The following is a 9144-nucleotide window of genomic DNA, read 5'->3' as shown; positions in this document are numbered from 1 at the left end:
CAACTTCAAACGTCAACTTTTCTTTGCGGTAATTCTTGGAATCACCGAAAACCACATCAAGAGCAATCTGGCCGAGTGATTCAGCCTTCTTCCCAGGAATGACTCCATGGAAACTCATGTTGCTGGTACTGAGTCTGGACATCGGAATGCCCATCCCTTTCAACGTCTCAGCATATAATATGTTCAAACCACTGCCACCATCCATCAAGACTTTGGTCAGTCGAGTGCCTTCAACAACTGGGTCGACCACCAAAGCTTGCCTCCCAGGGGTGGCGATGTGCGTTGGGTGATCGGACCGGTCGAATGTTATGGCAGTCTGAGACCACTTCAGATAACTGGGTGTCGCCGGAGCAACCATATTCACCTCTCGGTTGATAACTTTCAGTCGACTTTTGCTTTCAACATCAGCAAAAATCATCAGGGTGGAATTGACCTGGGGGTATCCATCGTCACTATCTTCCTTGTCCTCAACTTTGTCCGACTCCTTTTCCTTATCTTTGGGCTGCTTGCCCTGGAACTGCTGGATCAAGAGTCGACACTGTCGAGTGGTATGTTTCGGGTAAATGAAATTACCCTCTTCATCTTTCTTGGTGTGGACGAGACATGGCAAATCCAACACATCATTTCCGTCCTGGTCTTTAACTTTCTTGGGGTTCCAAGGTCCTTTGGGTTTCCCTTTAAACTTTCCTTGGGTTACAGCCAAGGCTTCCCCAGGAGCAGCTGGCTCGGCTTTCCGCTTCTGTTTCCGATTGGAATTTCCTCCGGTTTCTTGAGCGACTGACTTGAGCTTGCCACTCCTGAGTCGATCCTCATCTTCACCATTAGCGTACTTGGTGGCAATCTCCATCATCCGATTCAGAGACATATCTCCGGTCCGACCGAATTTCAGATTCAGTTCTCTGTACTTGACGCCTTCTTTGAAGGCACAGACTGCTTGGTGGTCAGGCACATTCTCTACCGTGTGATGTAACGTGATCCATCTCTGGATGTAATCCCTCAAAGTTTCATTCGGCTTCTGCACGCAAGACCGCAGTTCCGTCAGCCCTGCCGGTCGCTTGCATGTTCCTTCAAATGTGGTGACAAACACTCGGGCGAGATCTTCCCAAGTGTAAATGCTGCTGGGTGCTAACTGGTTCAGCCACGCTCTGGCCGAGCCCTCCAACATGAGAGGCAGGTGCTTCATGGCCACTTCATCATTGCCGCCGCCAATCTGGACGGCCACTCGGTAGTCTTCAAGCCAAGTATCGGGCTTGGACTCACCAGTGAACTTGCTGACTCCAGTCGCCAACCTGAAGTTGGGAGGAATCACAGCGGCCCTGATGGCTCTACTAAAGCACTCTGGCCCCGAAACATGTGCTCTGCTGCTGGTAGGTGCGTCTCTGTCGTGACCTTCTCGGTGAGCTCTGTTCCTGTCGACCAAACCTTGAACGAGAATGGATCTCGCATCAAAGCCTGGCTCCCTGGAGTCGACTAGAATCCTTCGCCCAACACTACGAGGGGGCCTGTGATCCTGCTGTCGAGGCGCATACGACCCGCTCCTCGGGGGAGGGGTGGGCACTCGACGTCGATCATCACGATCGAATCGGTGATCATATTGCTCACGGTTCCCGTGCTGATTACGCCGGTCTCCACGTCCCTCACGCCTCGGGGGCGATCTTGGGCTATGAGCCGACTGGACTGTGTCTGCAGCAACGGATCTGCTGTGAATCCTGTTCCGCGACTGAGAAACAGCGGAATTCTGGTCTCCTGCTGCCCGGAGTAACGCTCTGATCTGCAGCAAGCCTCTGCCAGCCTCCGACTGGGAAGGCTGAATCGACTCTGCTATACGGGCTGCAGCTGCTAAATTCTGAATCGGAGTTCGATATACCTGCGGGGGCGGGAAGAGCTGACGTCGACTGGATTCGGGAACCCGTTGTCGCGCACGCTCGTCGAATGCTCGCTGGAGGTTCTCCAGTCGAGTGCGCTCGGCCAAGTTTGCCAGGCGCGCGTCCTCCAAGGCACGAGCCTCGGGGGTTTCTCCGACGATAGGAGTGTGCAGCGCATCCATGTTCCGGCAACGAAGTTCTTCTCTCTGCAACGACGTGAGAGGCTCGGGGAGATATTCCTCATGGGGACGCGATGGGTCGCCTCCACCCGTGCATCCATCGGTGCGGGGAAAACCGGGAGGACTGGGCGGTCCATCGACCATCAGAACCTCCGCCGCCGGATCATTGTTGTCGCACTCGGATGCGGTCTCTGTAGAGCCAGTCGACAGATCGAACATGCCATAGAGGGATTCGTCGGGCTCGATCGCCGCGACTTGAGGGGTGGCCGACTGGCGTGCCACCGCGTGTCTCACCCACCGCTGAAGTCTCGACCGACCGGAGCGCTTGCGCCGGCGGGAAACAAGGAGGGAGGACAGCACAGGAGCCGACCGATAGTGGGTCGACGGTTGCCGCAAAAGGATGCCGCGGACGCACGCGCGAAAGTGCGTCGCCCCGCGGACAGGGAGCGCGTCCACGTCGAGCGGAGCCTCCTGAAGCCAAGCGGAGTCGTCGGCGATGAACGTGAGCGCGCCGAGACGGATCTCGCGGCCCTCCACCAAAACTCCACCGGAAACCATGATGATTCGGATCGGAAAAGATTGCAACTCCTCCAACAAATCGCTAAAACACCTGCCCCACGGTGGGCGCCAACTGTCGTGGTTCTAAGTCTGACAGTAATGTAGGGGGATAAGTATGGAGAGGCAAGATCTTAGCTATGGAGAAGTTGTAAGCACACGAGGTTTATGAGTTCAGGCCCTTCTCGGAGGAAGTAATAGCCCTACGTCTCGGAGCCCGGAGGCGATCGACTGGATTATGCGTGTATGAATTACAGGGGTGCGAACCCTTTACACTGAGGAGGGGGGTGGCTTATATAGAGTTCGCCGGACCCCTCTGGCCCTTAGTTACTGGTAACGCCCTTAATAAAGTGCTATGATGATCATAAAAGCTACTTAATAACTGGCGTTAGCGTGCGGAGTGCCTTTAGGTCTCCTGGCCGTCGAGTGGTTTGGTCTTGGTCGAGTGATCGCTTCTTGGCCGAGTGTCTCCGAGTCTGTCGAGTGGAACACTTCCAAGTCGATTGAAAGGTGATTTCTTCTAGAGATGTCCTTGGGTAGGGCAGTTTGGACAGCTCCATGACCCTACCCTAGGTACATAGCTTCATCAGCGGGGGCCGCCGCGAAGGCGCCGAGGGGGAGGGGGTCGTCGGCGCCGAGGTCGGGCATCTCCGGCACGTACTCCACCTCCACCTGCAATAAACCATGGCGTTAGGCACGACTCGAGCGGATTACGGGGCGGCGGACCCAGAGCTCGCCTAGGGGCGGAGGTCAGGTTCGGGGCGGGCCGGAGCCGTCGCCGGCTCCCGCGGCCCTGCTCTTCCTGTCGCTGCGACGGGGTGGCCGCGCCTAGTGTCCCGCGGCTTGGGACTCACCGCGTCAGCTGCGGCGTCACGGTGGTGGAGGTGGCGGTGGTCAGCAGAAGCGAGCGAGGCACCCCCTACTCCTCGGTGAATCCACTGCGCTCCTTCCTTTCTCTGGCGGCGACAGTATTTGGCAGGAGAGGGACGAGATCGGGAGCGAGGGCTCAGGGAGAGGTGGGGGCAGGACGTGTATGTGTGGGGACGGTTTATTCTCTCTCAAAAAAATTGAGCCATGATGTGTGGGATCGTGTGCTGATTTTTCGGGCTTCTTGTGCGTGCGGGATGCAACCTTTTTTTTACTGCATGCCATCGAGGGTGGGATGCCTCGTACGAGGCGGGGGGATCGAACGGGATGGTCGAACCATCACGACGTTCGATTGTTGTGTGTGTGTGTGTATATATATCTTTCCCTAATAATAATAAAGCACGGATTGACTTTGTCGGATTCACCGTCACAATGCGCTTTTTTCTCATGTTATAATACGCTTTTACGATTTGTACAGACAAAATCGTAATATAAATGAGGTGGTACTAATTTGGAATCACGGTTTTAGGTATTCAGCCTGCACTCACGTCCCTAACGCCTCGTTCGGATGTAGACATTGGGCCTCTGAATTTGATATTGGCATTGGTTAGACCCGAATGCCATTGTTCAGATGGTCTTGGTATTCAGACCAGGAAACAGACCAAGATATTGGCCCATCCGCGGCAACACACGTGCCTCCCCTTCTCCAATTCGGAGCCTCACCGCTCGGTTTTCCTTGGTATTCGGTAGCGCGCAGCCCCCTGCCCCACTTACCGCTTCGTCCCGCTCGAGGAAAAGAAACAGGCGCTGGAGAGAAGAAGCGACGCGACTCAGGAGACGGCGGCGCAGGCGACTGACTTCTCCCAACGAAGGTCGATCCACACCAAGTCTTCTTCTTACCCGCCATGGAGAACGCCCCCCTGTCCGTTGTTCCCCGTCATGGCGACCGAGGTCCGAGGAGGTCCCACCCTGCGGCGGTGGCGGCTACCTCTTGCCTACCATGGCGAGCGTCCCCTCCCTTCAAGCGCCTGAATCCCCATGGCAGCCGCCCCCTCCCCTTGGTCAGAACCCTAATCCCTAAAATTCCCCTCTAATCCCAAATTCGGTGGGTGTATGGAACTATGGATCCCCATCAGCAACCCGATTCAAGGTACGTATCTTCACTTGTCATGTAGATCTGGATTAGTAGTGCAATTTTCACCTGAGGTAGATTGATATGCTGTACAAGTGATGGATGCCTAGGATGCCTAATTACTTAATTATTGTGCAGTTGCATACTGTCAGATCATTTTCTGTATAAAATTTAGTTTCAATCAATAGAACAATGTACAATGTAGATCCAGTAACAAATGAGCAATTCCAATGCAACTTATGACCATCCAAAGAAGCCATGGAATTGAACCACCCTCTCCGAATGCCAAGTCCCAATTACTTGACATCCAAACAGCAGAATTCACGTTCAATATCAATATCAATGTCCTGTGTGATTTGGCATTGCTCCAATTCAATACCAAGCCTCCCAATGTCTACATCCAAACGGACAACGTGTTTGGCAGTTCCAGGGAATGGGAGTAGGAATTTTAGAAGGGAGTTTATTGGAGGGATTAAACTTGGGAAGTGGACTAGTAGTCCCAATCCCACGTTTGGTGCGTGCTGGGAGTTGCTTGGGAAATTTGAGATTTGTTACCAACCTGGCTGAACCAGACCTTGTATCTAGGTCTGCAATGGTAAGAGAAATAAAAATGAAAATAAAAGAGGGGAATAGATCTGGATTGATGTGAAGAGAAAAACAACAAGAAACCAGGATTTTTTTTTTGGCATAGTCAGATAAGATGCACGCAAAAGAATTATGCTATCCGGTTAGATGAGACAAGCAGCACAGAGTTTCCAAGAATTTGATTGAAAGAAGCAGCCCACGTGAGCTTTCGTACATGGCATCACTTTTGCTGATCGGGCTGTTAGGCTAGTGGCCGGATTTACTGGAGGCAAATGATGCCGCTGCTTATTTACCAAGATATTCCAGCGTATTGGCTAAGATTTTCGCAGGTTTCTTCCATGCAGGACGTGCGCAACTGACGCTAACCTTTTTTTTCCCGTCAATTCCCATTCCCTGCTTGTATTACCAGGTCACCCCAGGGAAGAGATATAGGGGAGTTGGCCTCCTTAAATCCCCTTCCCACTCCCTTCTGAATTCCCATGCCCTCCAGCCATACAAAGGATTTTAAGTCCCATACCCCATCAATTCCCATTCCCCAGTTTTAATTCCCACCAACCAAACAGGTTGGGAGTGTAAGTGAAATAACGATTCGCGATAGAAAAAAAAGGTCCCGAACAGGTGCTGCATCGCCCCCACCGCATCGCCTCGATTGGCACCGGCGTAGGCCACCCCGCCGCTCGACCTCGCCTCGCACTGGAGGCGACCAACACCATCCTCCTCGCTCCCTCCCCTCCCCCAACCCGATATAGATGCCTAACCCGCGGGAACGGGCAGGCGGCCGGCAGGCGATGCGAGGCGCGGTGGCGGCGCGAGGAAGACAGGTAGATCCGGGCGTGGCGTCGACCGATCTGGCGGCTTGTTCCGGTGCCAGTGGCGTCCTGCTCATCCAGATAAGGAAAGAGAAGGGCCCGAGGGAGAGAGGAAACAGAGGAAGAAAGGAGAAGGAGAAGGGGCACACGCAGGGTGAGGGAGGCAGTCGCCGGTGATGGTGGCTCCACTGACTGGCCGACGGGCTTGCTAGGCAAGGCTAAGGAGTACGCTAGCCTGAGATTCGATAGAGGTGTGTTTCATTTTTAGATTTGGGTTGAACAGCCAGTTTGCTGTGTTTGACATCTCGTGCCTGAAATTTTGATCTAGAACATGCTTCTTTAGTTGGTAAAATCATTCTTGGGTAGATTTATTCGATGTAGTGATGGATCATCCTCTGGAGTGCATGAATTGAATGAATTTCTGAATTTTGAGCAGTATGATGTCATGGTATTTTATTAGGTTCTTCTGTGAATCCATACCAAAACCATCCTTGTAATTTGTTGTTCCCTCTCTCTTATCTGTGGTGCATCTAGCTTTGGCCTACTACTCTAAAAATATTGATCTCATTGTTGTGAATTTTGCACCAGAGGGAAGAAGTTGTGGTGGCGGCGAATTATGCAACCAATGTCTCTCACGACATCTCTACTGGAGCCGCCTCTGCCTACTCTGGTGTGTTGCAGCTCCTTACTCTAGCCACGTGTTGCTTGCTCTCCCACTAGCCTCTGCCTCCTGTGGTCTCGAAGTTGATGACACCCTGATACAAAGCTCCCACAATCATCCGCTCCATCTCAGCGTAAGAATCATGCTCGCACGTTACCTGTCAACTAGATTAGTTCATTGCGTATGTGTGTAGCCATGCTTTAGTTTTAGTAATCGTTTGATATTACATTTTGGTCACCCTTTTCTGCTTTCTTAGAAAAAACATGTCCAGCTGCAGAAAAGGAGTTTGTATCCAGCTTGACCTCCATAGCAGGAAGATTTTAGTAATCGTTCTATCAATGTTCTATTAATGGAGAAGGGGGAGAGCAATGGAAATAACACCCCGTCGTGGTCCTAGTGCTTCTCTCCGTGGGTTCTCTACAGGTACGTACTAGACAACTACCCATTGTTTTTGTTTTCTACTGACAGTTTGATCGCTTCATCAATCCTTCTAGAGGGTCTTGACAGGAAGGACTGAGCAGCCACTGTGCTGGAGTAGATTGTGTGACAGGTTTTTTCCTCTCTATCCTACCCGTGATTGGTTTCTTTGGTGAAGAAAGCATCACTATCTTTCAATACATCATGGATGATCAACATGTATGTCTTCATGGTACAAGAATGAAGATTAACTGTTCAATCTATTGATTCAGAGTGAGACAAGGGTGAAACAGAATAAGCTCATTTTTGTGGTGAGTTCCCTAGGCCCCAGACCTAGCATTTTAATTACACAATTTAGTTTTTGATCACGTTATTTCAGTTTCATTATAGACCTCATAATATTTTTTATGCACTAATATAAGGTTTATAATATTTTTTGGAGCAATCAGTTCTGTATAGAAAAGAGCTCACCTAAATTAATGACATGTTCATCTTATCTTTGATTAAAATTTCCCCCTCTAATATTCAGTTCTACTGAGAGTTGCAGAAGGCAAAATTCAGCAAATTAACTCTTAAGTAGGTGTTTTTGGTATTTCCCAATGTAATTAAAAAATTGCATAATCATACTGATTTATACATGGTGGAATTCAAGCATGTAAGTTATTTACATACTGATTTTCCCCTGCTTTGTTTTAATCTTTTCATTTACATAATCTAACTTTGTCCATCTATTTCTCTTCCTCTATTTTTCGGTTATCAAGATTTATACATGGTGGAATTCCAGAATAGAGGGTTGACTCATACTCATACTTCAATTCGGCTTATAGGGAACAATCATGAACCTTCGGCCTCCTTCATAGATGGTTTGATTTCGGCTGAGATACCTGAACCTTTGGTTGAGCCCTGGGTTATGCTCTTATGGATTAATTTATGGTTCACGGTCCATGTGGAGAATACAAAGTAAAGTGTGCATGTATGAAAGATGGATTGTGTTCCAAAAGATTTCCCAAAGATTTTAATGAGCAGACATCACTTGATGATAGAGGCTTTCCTATATATCATATATCATAGACATGATTTGGGTTACTATGTGAGGAACAAGGGTACTGTTAAGCTGGATAATCGATGGGTAGTGGCGCACTGCTTACAACTGCTTAAAAGATTCTAAGTGCACATTAATGTTGAGTGGTGCAACAAGACAAATTTGCTCAAATATTTGTTCCAGTATCTCACTAAGGGCCATGATGTTGCTCGCATAAGGTTTCAACCTATGGTCGAATGTTGAGCGTTTGTTGCCCTTGGTGTGGCAACTAGAAGAAATGAAATTTTAAAATTTGTTGAGTGCAGGTAATAATTCTGTTTCTTATGTCTTTATTTATTTCGTATTGATTCCTGCTATTGATAACCATTGGTTTTCCCAATTCCTTCCACTTTGTCAGATATCTTTCTGCTTGCGAAGCATACTGCCATATGTTTGCTTTCAATATACATGGTCGTGAGCCTGCAGTGGAGAGATTGGTTGTGCACCTTCCTCGAGTCTTCATAAGGAGTTACCTTGGAACCAGGAAAGTTGCTTTAATTTTTGTTGAGAAGACGACGAAAAATAATGGATACAATTATGGAGTAAATAAATTACTTTGGCTGAACAACCTACAACAAACTGACCCATGCTTGTCATACTACTATCTTCTGTCATTTTCATGGTATTTTCTAGCTCTTAGTCTGCAAGTGTTGCCAACTCTAATGACTCACGACGCAGACTCGCATATTGCATGATCACATCTTAGCTTTCTTGGTAATTCTGCACTTCGAAGGAAGTTTGTTTCTTTTCGGGAAACCAAGGTAGTTTATTTTGATCCAAATCCAATAATAAAATTTGATCAATTCCTGTATAATCTATGGAAGTTGCATATATTTGTCAGGATTAATCAGCTTGATTGATAAGTTATATTTTTCATTTTGCAGTCTGTATCTGGTGAAACTTTATAGGCCAGTTACACATACATATAGAAATAATGTCATTTTCCTTTAAAAAAGATTAGCGTTGCATGTTCATAATAGCATTGGCCAATAA

General features: G+C 48.9%; 1 long non-coding RNA gene across 9 annotated transcripts; it reads left to right on the top strand.

Moving 5' to 3' along the window:
• Positions 1–4225: 4225 nt before the first annotated feature.
• On the top strand, positions 4226–8808 carry LOC123127361 (uncharacterized). 9 transcript variants are annotated; one of them, XR_006462353.1, is made up of 5 exons: positions 4226–4527; positions 6581–6786; positions 6931–7381; positions 7832–8417; positions 8510–8808. It is a non-coding gene; the product is annotated as an uncharacterized lncRNA (long non-coding RNA). The 9 variants fall into 9 exon arrangements; XR_006462352.1 differs by having other exon boundaries at positions 6925–7381; XR_006462351.1 differs by having other exon boundaries at positions 6910–7381.
• The last annotated feature ends 336 nt before the right edge of the window (positions 8809–9144 follow it).

The sequence above is a fragment of the Triticum aestivum genome, chromosome 6A (genome assembly GCF_018294505.1).
Source record: "Triticum aestivum cultivar Chinese Spring chromosome 6A, IWGSC CS RefSeq v2.1, whole genome shotgun sequence".
NCBI lineage: Eukaryota > Viridiplantae > Streptophyta > Magnoliopsida > Poales > Poaceae > Triticum > Triticum aestivum.
Note: the sequence above shows the minus strand (reverse complement) of the source record. Positions and strands in the feature narration are given on the sequence as shown.